The following is a 15,050-nucleotide window of genomic DNA, read 5'->3' as shown; positions in this document are numbered from 1 at the left end:
TAAAATCCTGCTGCATATCCACGTTAACGATATGGGCCTGTAATTTAGTGGACTACTCCTACTACCTTTCTTGAATATTGGTGTGACCTGTGCAACTTTCCAGTCTTTGGGTACGGATCTTTCGTCGAGCGATCGGTTGTATATGATTGTTAAGTATGGAGCTAATGCGTCAGCATACTCCGAAAGGAACCTAATTGGTATACAGTCTGGACCCGAAGACTTGCTTTTATTAAGTGCTTAAGTCGCTTCACTACTCCTAGGATATTTACTACTACATTACTCATAATGGCAGCTGTTCTCGATCGAATTCTGGAATATTTACTTCGTCTTCTTTTGTGAAGGCATTTCGGAAGGCTGTGTATAGTAACTCTGTTTTGGCAGCACTGTCTTCGATGGTATCTCCATTGTTATCGTGCAGAGAAGGCATTGATAGTTTCTTGCCGCTAACATACTTCACATACGACCAGAATCGCTTTGGATTTTCTGCCAGGTTTCGATGGTAAACTTATCTTCGAAAACACTTGCGTGCTAGCTCCTGTGAATGTAGAGGAGGACATTGGCAGTTTGTATCACGCAATCTAGGAAAAGAGTAATGCAGATAAGGTGAAGCAGTGTATCTGAGAATGACAGGTAATTATTTCAGAACTAGGTATAAAGATCATCTAAGAAAATGGAAGTATGAATATACATGTTCTATATTTGCTGAATACCTGATACAACATGGACATGAAACATTCAACATGAAACAGGACATGAATATTATAAGAGTGAACAATCACGCCAAAACACTCCTTACATTATAGGAAAACTTTCAGATACAAAGAAACGTTGAAATGAAAAAAAAGTAATTAATGACCAAATCAAAATAACCAATCACTCACTGATCATGTTAGCCACGAAAACAATAAGAAACTCTCTCTCTCTCTCTCTCTCTCTCTCTCTCTCTCTCTCTCTCTCTCTCACTCTCTCTCTCTCTCTCACACACACAACACACCGCACACCACACACACACACACACACACACACACACACACAGACGCACACGTGCGAGCAGAGGAAAAACTCTCAAAGTACATACACGCAACACAAACAAAAGACGGAGTATAAACACACAGTGAAAGCTGGCAGCACTAAACTCTGTAAACACACTTAACGTTCAGTACACAGCAAAAAGTGCAAGTGAAGTGTTGTAATCAATGTGGGTGAAAAAAATGGGGAAGAAACGCCGGAAGTCGGCCATCTGGAGTACAGGGACTGATTAGACACGTCTCCCGAACGATACATAGTGGCTAGCGGTATCGGAAATCGTAAGTAATACCAAATGATAATTTATCCTCACGACACATGTGCCGCAAATCTGGAGAACAAAGAATAACAAGGTAAGATATGAATCAAATGGTGCCCAGGCGCTCAGGATAAATTGCGTGGAAGGGCTGGACCGGGGGACGGGTGAACAGCATTCACCGTTTGTGAAACATTTATTATAAAAGATTGCAAAGAGCAAACATCCAGTTTAACAATAGGGAAACATTTGAATATAGAAGGGCTTTTACCGCTTAATAAATTTAAAACAGAGTGAATCCAAAAAAGTTCTTTAATAATTCAAGAACAAGCCTACAGGGCACTTAAATAAAACTTGAGCAAAAAGTAATGGAACTTACTCTAATCTTCGGTTTACACATTTAGGGAAAAACGGTAAAAGCTATGAGTGGCAACATGCAGCGTAATTATTCTGGTAAAGAGTACCAGCCGGCCTTGTAAAATCCTATACCACAGTTCAAATTTACAAACAGGATCTCAATTAACATGAAACCAAGAACATAATTGGTCTTAAGGACAACTACTTATAAATGCATTCCATTTTCATACTGCCTCCACCTCTAAAAGCCCCTTTAATTAAGAAAACTTGACCAGTGACAGATAATAAAATCTTTGAAAAAATTAACATATTAAGAGACGACTAACCACGCTCTTCGAAAACTTAAAACTTGCCAGCACCAGACAACAAAATTTATGGAACAACATGGGCAACTGCCACCCACAATGCCCTGTGAAACGTTAACACAACAGAGTGAAACTCAAACTCTCATTAATTAAAACAGCATAGTAGGAAAACAAGAAAAATATACCAAAAACACTACGGTAGAAGCCCGTATCAGGGTTACGTAACTTAATTCTCTGCGGCGTGAGGTGATACAGATGGTGGCAGACTCGGCGAAGACGACTTCTGGTGCTGATTAGAGTCCAGCATGACCGAATAAGCGAGCACAAAATACGAGATGGGGCGAGCACACCCTAACTGGATAGGCTGCCCGCACTAGTTCTAGTGACCGAGCATAGAAGCCGTGACCGAATACGTAGCACGCAACTTCAAACACATTACCCGTGTCATTATGCGTGTGAGACTGCAGCCAGTACGGGCTTCTCATTTGTGGTGTCTCTCTCTCTCTCTCTCTCTCTCTCTCTCTCTCTCTCTCTGCAATCATGCAGTGCGAGGAAACCAGTGCAGTAAGACGTAAGATTGAAATCAATGTTTACACGTTGAAGAGATGGGAAGGTCTAAAAAGTCAAGTATGGAGCAAATTTTTGGTGGTTGTAGACGAAAACAGTGCGTCTACTGGGTACGTATCGTGCATAAACTGCTCCACATTATTGTGTTTCCAATCGCGAACCACTCTTTTAAAGAAACAGAGTTGCAAGAAACCTCACAAAGATACAGCTACTTCAGGAATACCGGCAGTAATAAAAAATAGTATTACAGCAAAGTGTGTTGCAATGTGTGCTAAAGATATGAGACCTTTTAATGCTGTTTGCGGTGAAGGTTTCAGAGAACTAGGCCAAGAATTAATACATCTAGGTGCGCATTATGGAAAAGTTAACGTGGCAGATGTCATGCCACATCCCTCTACTATAAGCAGACATGTCAAAGAACAAGCTGATGCGATACGAAACAGTATAATGCCTTCTGTTATTGCGGAAGTTATTAATAAAACATGTGCTGCGACAGTTGATATGTGGATTGATTCGCATAATCAGGTGCAGTAATTGACGCTTACATTTCATTACATTAACACAGATTGGTCTCTTGTGATCAATGTTTTATTTACAACAAAATTCCCGGACGTTAGGAAGACGGGAGTAAATATTATAAAAGAAAGTGCTCTATGAATTTAGCTGTGTAACGTACCCGTTCTTGGAAACGTTACTTTTGTATTAAAAGAGAGAGAGAGAGAGAGAGAGAGAGAGAGAGAGAGAGGCGTTGGATTTGTACAGTACAGTGCAGCGAGCCGGGGCTAGGCGAGGTGAGACGTCAGCGGTGACCGGTCATGCTCGGTTATCCGCGTGTCCGGAATCCGGACATCAGACATGGGGCGAGTACGTGACCGAGCCGAGTCGTATGGGACCGGACACGAGCTGCTCGGTTCCCCCGTCAACAGGCGAGCCGTGACCGGTCAAACCTGGAGCGTTGCAGCACTCTAGTGCTGATACACGCCGGACGCCGGTCCACAAGAGAACCATGGGGCCCACAAGTTCGATATCCTCTACGTGTGTCACAACAGCAGTGAAACTGGAACAACTAAGACAGCGTCAAAGTTGCGGCACCACTGGCCCCTTTCACGATTTCCTGTACTGGGGTGTTCTGTCAAGAAAAGATTCTGTTAGCAGGCACAACCAATCCAGAAGTAGACAGTTCTCCAACCATTTACAAAATTTTGAACATTTTTACCCTGTTATACTGCTGAGCATAAGAACCAATAATGCGATTAGTTGAACCACATCTCAGGCATTGTCCGCAGCTCGTGGTCTAGCGGCTACCGTTGCTGCCGCTGAATCGTGGGGTCCTAGGTTCGATTCCCGGCCGGGTAGGGGATTTTCTCTTCCCGGGGACTGGGTATTGTGTTCTCCTCATCAGTTCATCATCGTCATTCGTGACAGTGACTAGATTGGATTGTATAAGAGAAACTGAACTATGAAATAATTGGGACGGACGCTGAAGGCCGCGCTGTTGAGCGCCAAACAAACCAAACACCATCACATCTCAGGCAGCCCTTTGATTCTGCCCAGCGCCGGGAGGCAAGTTATCCCGACAGGAAAGAAACCCAGACACCACCAACATCGCCTTTTCCAGACTCAGCCAGTAAACGTGCTCAACCAGCTCCAAGCTCACTGGGCCGATGGACAGCAAGGAAATCCCATAATACGAAGACCACAGGAGTTAATGAATCAGAGTCTCCAAGACACACACATTAGTTCATAAAAACTGAATCCACGAACGAGCTTCAGTACAAATGAAGTACATTTTGGGGCTCAGGGAGTATACAGGGTCAAGATCGCCTGCAATAATGTGCACTTGGGAATAACGTCGGAGATCCGCCGCGTCAACAGGCCTCGTATCAAGTCCTAACGGCCAACGCGATCAAACCCGGGCATCACACAGTGCTTCACTCCCAAACGAGCCGACTGCGACTTGATGCCGCCGACCACTGTGCCGCAGACAGCAGTCGCTGCGCCCCCTACTTGGGAAGCGCTCCCTGTGGCCAGGAACCGCTAGTTCTATGATGGGAACAGCGGAAAATGTGAAAGAAGGAAGCTGTGAACATACCTGTAACTACTACATAAAGCATCTTCACACAGATTAAAAGGCGCGGAGTAGCCGCGCGGTTTGAGGCGTCATGTCACGGATTGCGCGGCCCCTCCCGCCAGAGGTTCGAGTCCTCCCTCGGGCATGGGTGTTTGTTTTGTTCTTACCATGAGTTAGTTTAAGTACTGTGTATGTCTAGGGACCGATGACCTATGCAGTCCACTCCCAACCAGTTGCCGCGCCTTTACCGTTGTGTCCCTCCCTCTCTCCATCTCCACACCCTCCATCTCCTTTCCCAACACAACTTCCACCGTCTACCCCTCCCGGATGATGAGCTTCGCCCTGACATCTACCCTTCCTACCAACTCTAACCCCCTCTTCCTGCCTCCTCCTCAGGGCTCCCTCTCCTCCCCCTCCCTCCTTCTCAGCGGATTTCCCCTCCTACTCCCCCTCCATCTCTTGTGCCTTATTTCAGTGTCTCTGCACTCCCTCCTGCCCTGTCTTCCCTTCTCCTCTCCCGCCCCATGTGTCTCCTGCCTCTTCGTGAACCCACGGTTGCCCCTCCTCTCTTCATCTCGCCGCTTCCCCAGCTGCCCCATGCTCTCCCCTCCTTTTCCATCCTCTCTGACCTTTCCCTCGGCAGGTCCCACCTGGTAGTTTTATTCTTCGTCGTGTGTGCTCCAAGTGGGTTTTAAGTGTGTTGTTTCGGAGTGTTTTTAATACTGTGGCCAACTTTTAACCAGTGCATGCGCATCCAGTGTCTTCTCTGTGTTTTAAGAATCGCCAACTGTGTTTTTTAACTTTCTGGTGACTTTTTTAACTGTCCCCAATGAACGTCTACATGTCAATGTATTTTTACCTCCATTTTCTCCCCTTACTCTGTTTTATGTTCCCCTTTTTTATCTCCTTATGTATGTATTATTTTATTCTTGGCCGGCCGCAGTGGTCGTGCGGTTCTAGGCGCTGCAGTCTGGAACCGCGAGACGGCTACGGTCGCAGGTTCGCATCCTGCCTCGGGCATGGATGTGTGTGATGTCCTTAGGTTAGTTAGGTTTAACTAGTTCTAAGTTCTAGGGGACTAATGACCTCAGAAGTTGAGTCCCATAGTGCTCAGAGCCATTTGAACCATTTTTTTATTCTTGTTTTAGTTGTCGTGTCACTCTGCTGAAGAGCGCTGTACGCGCCTAGCGGCAGAAATGCGTACTACACAAGCTCCACCCACAGCATTGTTATCCAGGTTTTTTTTTTTTCTGGGTACCCCTAGTATGTCGAGGATCTCAGTTTCTATGTGTCCCTCGTGTGTGGAGGATCTCAGTTTCTATTTTACAGGGTCATTTTCCACTTTTTGCAGTAATCTTGCCTAATCATTTTGTAATTTGTATTGATCCCTGGATGATTTTACTATATGTTTAATGAGAGCATTGTCTTCAAGATTGTTTATACAGGTTAAAAAATGGTTCAAATGGCTCTGAGCACTATGGGACTTAACATCTGAGGTCATCAGTCCCCTAGAACTTAGAACTACTTAAACGTAACTAACCTAAGGACATCACACACATCCTTGCCCGAGGCAGGATTCGAATCTGCGACTGTCGCGGTCGCGCGGTTCCAGACTGTAGCTTCTAGAACCGCTCGGCCACTCCGGCCGGCTTTACGTGTACAAAATAAATGCCCAGTCTTTGGAAGCGGTAACATCCGTCAAGTATCTTGGGGTGTGACTATTCGAAATGATCTCAAATGGAATGATCAGATTACACAAGTAATAGGCAAGGCTAACTTTAGATTGCGGTTTATTGGTAGAATTCTGAAGCGATGCAGTCCTTCAACAAAGGAAATTGCTTACAATACGTTAGTTCGTCCAGTCTTATCGTTCGTCTGTATGGGACTCTTACCAGTTGGGTCTCTTTCAGGAGATTGGAAAGGTCCAAAGAAGAGCGGCAAGATTCGTGGCTGGAATACTTAGCCAACGCGAGAGCGTTACAAATCTCATAGAAAGTTTGAAGTGGGATACACTTGCAGATAGACGATGCGTTAAACGAAAGGGGCTGCTCACTAAATTCCGAAATCCGATCTTCGCCGGGGATGTAGAGCATATATTATTACCACCAAGATACAAATAGAAATCATTATCAAAGCACTGAAGAATAACAAAGCACCTGGTGAGGATGGGATAGTAGCAGAAATGTGGAAACTAGGGGGCTTATCCGCATGGCAGAAAATTCACAAAGTAACTAAAGACATTTGGACAAAGGATTCATATCCAGTGACCGGAAACAAGCATTGATCCACCTTCTCCATAAAAAAGGAGATAAAACAGACACCAACAACTACAGGGGCATATCCTTGTTACCAGTGACATACAAAATACTTTCTAAAGCACTTTTAAATAGAATAGAGGAACAAGCAGGACCTAATATAGGAGATTATCAAGCAGGATTTAGAAAAGGTGGATCATGTGCAGAACAGATTCTTTATTTAAAAACAATTTTGAGAATGAGAGCTATACAAAATAAAAATACAGTAGTTACTTTCGTAGACTTCAAGAAGGCCTACGATTCAGTTGACAGACAAACACTATTCCAGGTACTTTATGAATCAGGGATAGATGAAAGCACCAGAAGACTTGCTGAACAAACAGATACAACATCAAGAATTAAGTTTCAAGGCGAAATTTCTGAACCATTCAAAATCAAAACAGGAGTTCGACAAGGAGACGGACTGTCCCCAATTCTCTTTACCTTGGTTTTAGATAAAATAGTAAAAACATGGGAAAGCACATCAAAAAACCAAGGCACAAAGGGTATAAGCATGGGCCAACGAAAGACCAAATTTGAAGTGAAATGTTTAGCCTTTGCGGATGATATGGCATTGATAACTGAAAACCGAACAGACGCAACAGTTATGCCTGATCTGTTACACGAGATTGCTGAAAAGACTGGGCTAAAAATATCCTGTGAAAAAACCGAGTATATAGAACGCAAACATAATACAGAAAAGTATATGAAAACAAAGTATGGAAAAATTAAAAGAGTTGATTGATTCAAATACCTGGGGGAGTGGATCCAAGCCAATGGACTGGATAACACAACAAATAAAGAAAGAATAAAAAAGTTAGAATTTGCATATAAATTAACACAGAACTACTACAATAAGAAATCAATACCCATACTAGCGAAGATTAAACATTATAATTCAGTTATTAGGACACAAGCAACGTATGGGTCAGAGTGCCTAACATTGAATAAGAAAGGTGAATTAAGAGAACTAGAAAAAAGGGAGAGAAAAATACTAAGAAAAATTCTAGGTCCTGAGAAAAACAAGGAAAATAGGTGGATTAAAAGGAGAAATGAAGACCTATACAAAAATACAGAAAAGATCACAGATACAATGAGGAAGAGACGGCTAAAATTTTATGGACATTTAAAAAGAATGGAAGAAACACGGATTACAACGAAAATTTTTAATTACGTTAGTAAGCTGAAAAAAGATCGATAGAAGCAGTAAAGAAAGACGCCAACAAAATAGGTGTTACAGAAGAAATAATACGTGACAGGAATCACTTTAGGCTACTTATAGAAAACGCAAACTATGAAGAAGATGAGCCAAAGCCTCGACCCAAGAGAGTGTGGACAGATGAACAGAGACGAGCAGTTGGCGAGAAAATGAAGAAGTACTGGGAAGGACGGAAGAAAAAGAAACACCGTAAGTCTTAAGTTGTATGCGGTCCATACCTGGCCAAATTCATAAATAAAAAAAAATTACCACCAACTTTCAAATCGCACAATGATCACCATTCAAAGGAAAGCGAAATTAGAGCTCGTACTGAGGCGTTCAGACAGTCGTTTTTCCATCGTGCGATCCGCGAGCGGAGCAAAGGAGTGGGGGGTGGGAGGGGTGCGGAATAACACTTTGGCGAGGATTGTGCCCTCCGCCACACACTGCTTGGTGGCTAGCGGAGTATATAAGTAGATGTAGACGTAGATGTGGTCTTCAGCAGCACTACATCAGCTGTCGTACGCCTGCAGCGTGCGTCCAGTAACGTACCATATCCTAACGCCACCGCCTACCGTGACTCTAGAGTTCTTCTTGTAAACGCATCACAGACGTCACGGGAGTGACATTTCTGTATGTAGTTGTGTTGCTACTCATCCAAGGACATTACAGTTGAGTTCTGATTTTCTTAATAAACAGTTATTCTTTTTGTCTTCGATCGTTCCTCAGCTCGAGCATACGTCGAGTATAGCGCGGAAGCCGGGGCGAACACGCCTCCAAACAGCTTGTCAGAAGCAAAGTAACCGACGAGGTGGAGATCCTGCGGCGGAGCGTGGGAAAGCCGCCAGTTGGCGGGAGGGCTCCACGTTCGCCAAGTTTCGCGAGCCGACCCCCACCTGCAGCGACCCGGGCCAGAAAACATCAACAGCGCCTGCAAAAACCCGGCACGCAGGAGGCGGCAGGCGTGTCTGACAGCGGACGTTCATTAAGGCCAGCTGCCGCTGCCCGCGTTTTATCCGCCACACAAAAATGAGGCTTCGCTGGAAGGGCAACAGCGCTGTTACGTCAGCGAAACGAACTCCGCAGTTCCTTATTACAGGAAAGAGCTGCAGGATGAAATGCGAGGTAGTAACTGCGTTGTTACATTTATGTTGGTCTTCCATCCTCAAAAGTCCTTTCCACTCCAAACCGAGACAACTTCCATTATGAAGCAGAGCATTTTTGTTTCCCCTTTGCAGCTTTAAACATGTGAGACTGGAGTCAGCTCCAATTAGATCCAATAGTATCCAAAACAGATAAGAGGCGTAACTCAAATAAAGAAAGGTCATGCAACATCGTGGAGAGTTATAGTCCTGTCGCTTTCCCATCATCCTTGCCAAAAATAGAGTCGTTTCCGAGAAACAGTAATGAATTGCCTGAAGACATGAAACCACCCATAGCTCATTTTCGAACTAAGAACCGAATCAGCCTTAGCACAGTATACAAATGTGGTACTTGATGCACCGGACAACAGGTCATAAGAATATTTTTGCATAAATCCAAAACCTTTGAGAAAGTTAACCTTATAAATATACTAAAGAAATTACAGTCTTTAGTGGTAGCAGGAATCGGAAAAGAGTGTTTCTCATCCTACCTGGAAAGCTGTGTACGGAACTCAGCACGGGTCTCAAATGATCAAACAATTTCTGAAAAATCTGACTTCCAGAAAATTAATTACTTTAAGTATAGCTCCTTCTCAGCTGACGAACAGAACACGGCAAGTCCGATAACGCGACAGTGGCCGAGCGGTTCTAGGCGCTTCAGTCCGGAACCGCGCGACCGCTACGGTCCCAGGTTCGAATCCTGCCTCGGGCATGGATGTGTGTGATGTTCTTAGGTTAGTTAGGTTTAAGTAGTTCTAAGTTCTAGGGGACTGATGACCTCAGATGTTAAGTCCCATAGTGCTCAGAGCCATTTGAACCATAGCCCGATTTCCCATATTCGTCGTTCAGTGGAAGATGGGCCACAATAAGAGAACAAAGGTCTCGGCTTATACGTATATACTCGACCGCTTCTGAGAAAACGACGCTCAGATTTATCGAGGTACTTCATGTGCGTTTTAGCGAGTAAATTATACAGCCGAAGGCTTGTCACAGTGTCTAGAATCGCCGCTTCGCAGTTTCGCGTCCCGTTTCCAAGACCCGACTATTATTTTCATTTTTGTTATTCACTTATCTACCCATTTCCGTAGAAGGTTACTACAGGAATGTTTTCCAATGTACTTATATATCGAAATAAAGTTGCCCTTATTAGTCCACTAACTGTATTTCTAATGAATGAATAGAAAAGGACAACAAAGAATGAGAAAATTATTTGAAATGGATTTCGGTAAAATTCCTGTAATGGATCTTGACTCATAATCAATAGCTAGCGCCAGTTTTCGGTAAAGATATCCGTTATGCGTGCGTTGCATTATTGGTGACGAATGAAATCTTCGGCAGGGTTAACGACTTATCTTTCTCGAGTGAGATACATACGAACAAACATCGCCGTGACAAACTTGCCTTCGTGCAATGCTCGTGGTGTTCGATTGTTTCTACGATTAGTATCATCCAGTGCAATGCACCAAACATTTCTGTACAATAAACATTAGAATACCACATAAAAAAATGGTTCAAATGGATCTGAGCACTATGGGACTCGACATCTTAAGTCATAAGTCCCCTAGAACTTAGAACTACTTAAACCTAATTAACCTAAGGACATCACACACACCCATGCCCGAGGTAGGATTCGAACCTGCGACCGTAGCAGTCCCGCGGTTCCGGACTGCAGCGACAGAACCGCTAGACCACCGCGGCCGGCTACCACATAAAAATTGATCTAAGAATGAAATATAAGAAAATACCTCTGAAAATACCATACACAAGTATGGTACCTAAGAAATGTATGACACTCATTATGAAACACAGTTGTAAATTTACAGCTAATGTAAGATGTTAATAAACATTCGTGTACTAACCTTCTACAGACTTGGATAGGTAAATAAATGAAATAAAATAAAATAAAAACGATAATCGGGTTTGGAATGCGTGGCGCAAAACCGAGACGTCGCGGCGGTCACCACCGTGCCGCAACTTCGTTTGAGGCTATCTCGCACTAAAAGGCTATAAATTACGTAGAAAATTTTGACCGTCGTTTTCTTGGAAACGGTCGAGAATCTACAGATAAGCTAAGACGTGTTCGCTTATTTTGGCTCCTCTCCCACTGAGCGAAGTTTTTGATAAATGGCGTTGTGCCACCTGCAGCTTTCAATTATTCGCGATTCAATTATTCCGACCGATTCAATTTTCAGAGACCTATCGGTTGTTCCGCGAAGCTGAGAATGCGAAAGAACAAGACAACCCGAAAAACAAAATACGTATTCGCCATATACGTACTAGAGTCAACACTCGCTTGTGTAACTAGAGGATACTTTTACCACGCTGTCACCACAAATACACTGGTACGTTTGTCACAAAAACAAAAATAGGACCACAAGGTGAGTTCCTGAAAAGCGAATTAATATAGAGTACCTAACAAAAAAGGTGAAGTACAAGAATGGTCGGATGTCGATGGAACTTCATATGCTCGCATGCCTCTGGTGTTATGTAAATGCTTTAGAGTTCCAATTCTATGTGAGAGGTACAACGACCGCCAGAGTTAAAAAAAAAAAAAAAAAAAGTGTGTGAATTCCTGAGGGACCAGACTGCTAAGGTCATCGGCCCCTAGACTTAAACACAATTTAAACTAACTTTAAGAACAACACACACACACACACACACACACACACACACACACGCCCGAGGGAGGACTCGAACCTCTGGCGGGAGGGTCCGCGCAGTCTGTAACACGACCCCTCAAACAGCGCGGCCATCAGAGTTGGTTAGGGTTGTTAATGTAGGGTATACAGAGTGTTCGGAAATTCCCGTTGCCTACTTGTGAAGCGTATAGAGTGGAGTGAGTATTCTGAATAGGAAGCCATGTCCGGTAACGTTCCGTTTCCATACTTCAGCTATTTGAAAACAGGTTTCCTAGGTAGGTATGCAACAGGGTAGTCATGGTGGGGGGAGGGGGGTGGTTACGTTAGATCGCCTGATGGTTGACGTCCATCCTACCTCTTTGTCCTGGTTAGAGCCTAATTCACGTGTCTGTGAGTGTTACACCAACATAGTTGAATACACGTCTGCAGAACACACCGACATGATCCTTTTTAAAAGCAAAGTTCACGGTAATGGAAGACTTCTCGTCGCCTTTTATCAGGCTCGTTCTCCACATTGTCCATCACATACCCATTTCGCCACAATTACGCAGCGGCTTCGGGAAAGGGTACCTTCACCGTCACCAGGCGCGACTTTGGTGCTCCGAGGAGTCGCGGCCTACTCGAAAGGGCCCAACTGCTGTTGAAGACGACGTGTCAACCAAAACATGAGCAATTTCTGTGGCTATTAAGTACTTGTAGAAGTAGTCGCGTTACCAACATATATTCAAACGGTTGTAGCACGGGAACGGTACGTTTCCAAAGCACAGAAACGGTTCGTTTTCGACATGGGATCCAATTCAAAATATTATCTACTCATTCCCCTCTGTAAGACCAACAAGTTTGTAGCGGGAATTTCCCAACACCCTGTATAAAGGGTGCGAATAGCTTCAGATGTTGAGTGATCGCTGTGAAGAACACGGACATACCGCGTACACGTCTCAGACAACTGACCCGTACCTGAGGAGTTTGAAAGGGGCCTCATAATGGGACTCCATTTGACCGAATAGTGCAATATCCAGATTTGTGAGGCATTGCGATCTGACAGTGGCTCGATGTTGGACTGCATGTGGACTTGAGGACCGCATCTTCGTCAGCAGTCTTGCGACCGGCAACATCTGATCTCCAGGAGGATGGATCGCTGCATTGCGCACCAAGCATATCATTAACTCTTCACACCTGCGCCTGCCATCTGGGAGCAAGCAATGGGTCTCCATGCGACTTCCTGTGTCATCCCGCATCTTTCGTCTGAGACTAGAAGCAGGCGGACTAGGGCATTACAGTGTGTAAACTTTTAGATGGCAGACGTCTCCCTAGTCCTGAATCGGTAGAAGTCGGTAAACGTCGGGAGGCTTCGGTAGGCACGCAGTTTAGACTGCTGCCAACATTACGTAGCTGACTGTGTTATACAAGGTAGCCATTGTCGTCTGCTTCGTTATTGTTTTTCGCTGTACTGTCCTGCGTGTTTTTATTATGCAGTTGTGCTAAACATTATCAAAATGAGTGAAGGGGCAGTTGCTGGCCCATCTCGGTAGTCACCAACAACCCCTACCGGTAGGCCTACGGTTAGAAGGAAACCAGTATTACGTAGCGATGCTCGCAAAATTATATTGCGTGTGATTGAATGCTGCGAAAGGGAAAGGGAGCAGAAAAAATTGCCTCACCCCATTTACGAATCTTCTTTTTTTCGGCTAGGAACCTTCGTGGGTGTACGGAGAAGAAATCACCAAAATTTCATCACAATTGGATGAATGGTTTGGGAATGCACAGAGGGCAGACATACATACATTCATTTTTATATATAGAGAGTGACAGTTACGTTATACTATATGACCTGTTTAAGTATATTTAAATTTTATAATTAATAGTTTAACATTGCGGGGAATGAAATAAAATTAAAAACAAAATTGCGAGCAGTGGGTCTAGAACCCGGATCTCTTGCATGACAAGATTTTACCTAATCACTTGCGCTACACATGTCACATTGACTTAACTGTTGACACATTGCCCATTACTCTTTTCGGGCGTTCGGAGAACAACTCACCAAAATTTCATTGCAACCGGATGAATGGTTTGTGAGCGCATAGTAGACAAACATACATACATTCATTTTTATATGTATAGATTTTAATGTACATGACGATTTCAGTTTCGTTTACGAACAATGTTTAAAGCGAGTTTTACTTCCAAGCCTTTCGTCTGCTTTCGTGTAAGCATGACGCGCAATTTGTAGTGCCAGCACTGCAACTGGTAGGCGTGCCTTGTCCCCCCCCCCCCCCCAACGGCTCCTCTCCCCTCGCCAGCCAATGCTTGCTTCCTCCTCTCCCCGCACCCCTCTCACAACTCTGTCGTCTTACAGTACTGTCCCATGCACAGGACGCTGCTAATACAACACGACTACGTTTGGAGTGGTGCTGCGATCGGGAAACACGGATCGCTAATAAAAGACGTCGCGTTGTATTTGGCGATAAATCGCGATTCTGCACTGCCGCGGGTGACCTTCGACGGCGGGTACTGGAACGACATGGGGAGACGTCCTATTCCAACGTTTCACTAGAAGACCACCGGTAGTTCTCCTGGCACCAGGTGTGGGAATACATCACTTGTGACTTTGGGGCGTGGCAGATCGCTGTGAAGAACACGGACATACCGCGTACACGTCTCAGACAACTTATCTGAGGAGTTTGAAAGGGGCCTCATAATGGGACTCCATTTGACCCGCATACTGCGAGTCCCGATGGCGTAATGGCACGCCACGGACGTCTCGAGTCCTCATCTGTTACCTATCATGCGACAGTATCATGGTACCTCCTCCAAACATAGCACGTGTCTCCATCAATCGCGATAGCGATGGCTATGTTACCAATGATGGTGCCACTAAAGCGGAGTTCTAAATACAGTTTTCCGTAATTTCTTCACGAAAGAAGACGAAGTAAATATTCCAGAATTCAAAACCAGCTGTTAGCATCAGTGACATAAAAGTAGATATCTTAGGTGTTGCGAAACAACTCAAATCACTTAGGAAAGGCAAGTCTTCCGGTCCATATGGTATACCAATCATTTTCCTCTCTGAGTATGCAGACACAATAGCGCCTTTCTTAGCAATCATATACAACAGCTCACTCGACGAGAGGTCTGTTCCTAAAGACTAGAAATTAGCGCAGGTCACACCAATATTCAAGAAGGGAAATAGGAGTA

Source organism: Schistocerca cancellata, chromosome 3 (genome assembly GCF_023864275.1).
Source record: "Schistocerca cancellata isolate TAMUIC-IGC-003103 chromosome 3, iqSchCanc2.1, whole genome shotgun sequence".
NCBI lineage: Eukaryota > Metazoa > Arthropoda > Insecta > Orthoptera > Acrididae > Schistocerca > Schistocerca cancellata.
Note: the sequence above shows the minus strand (reverse complement) of the source record.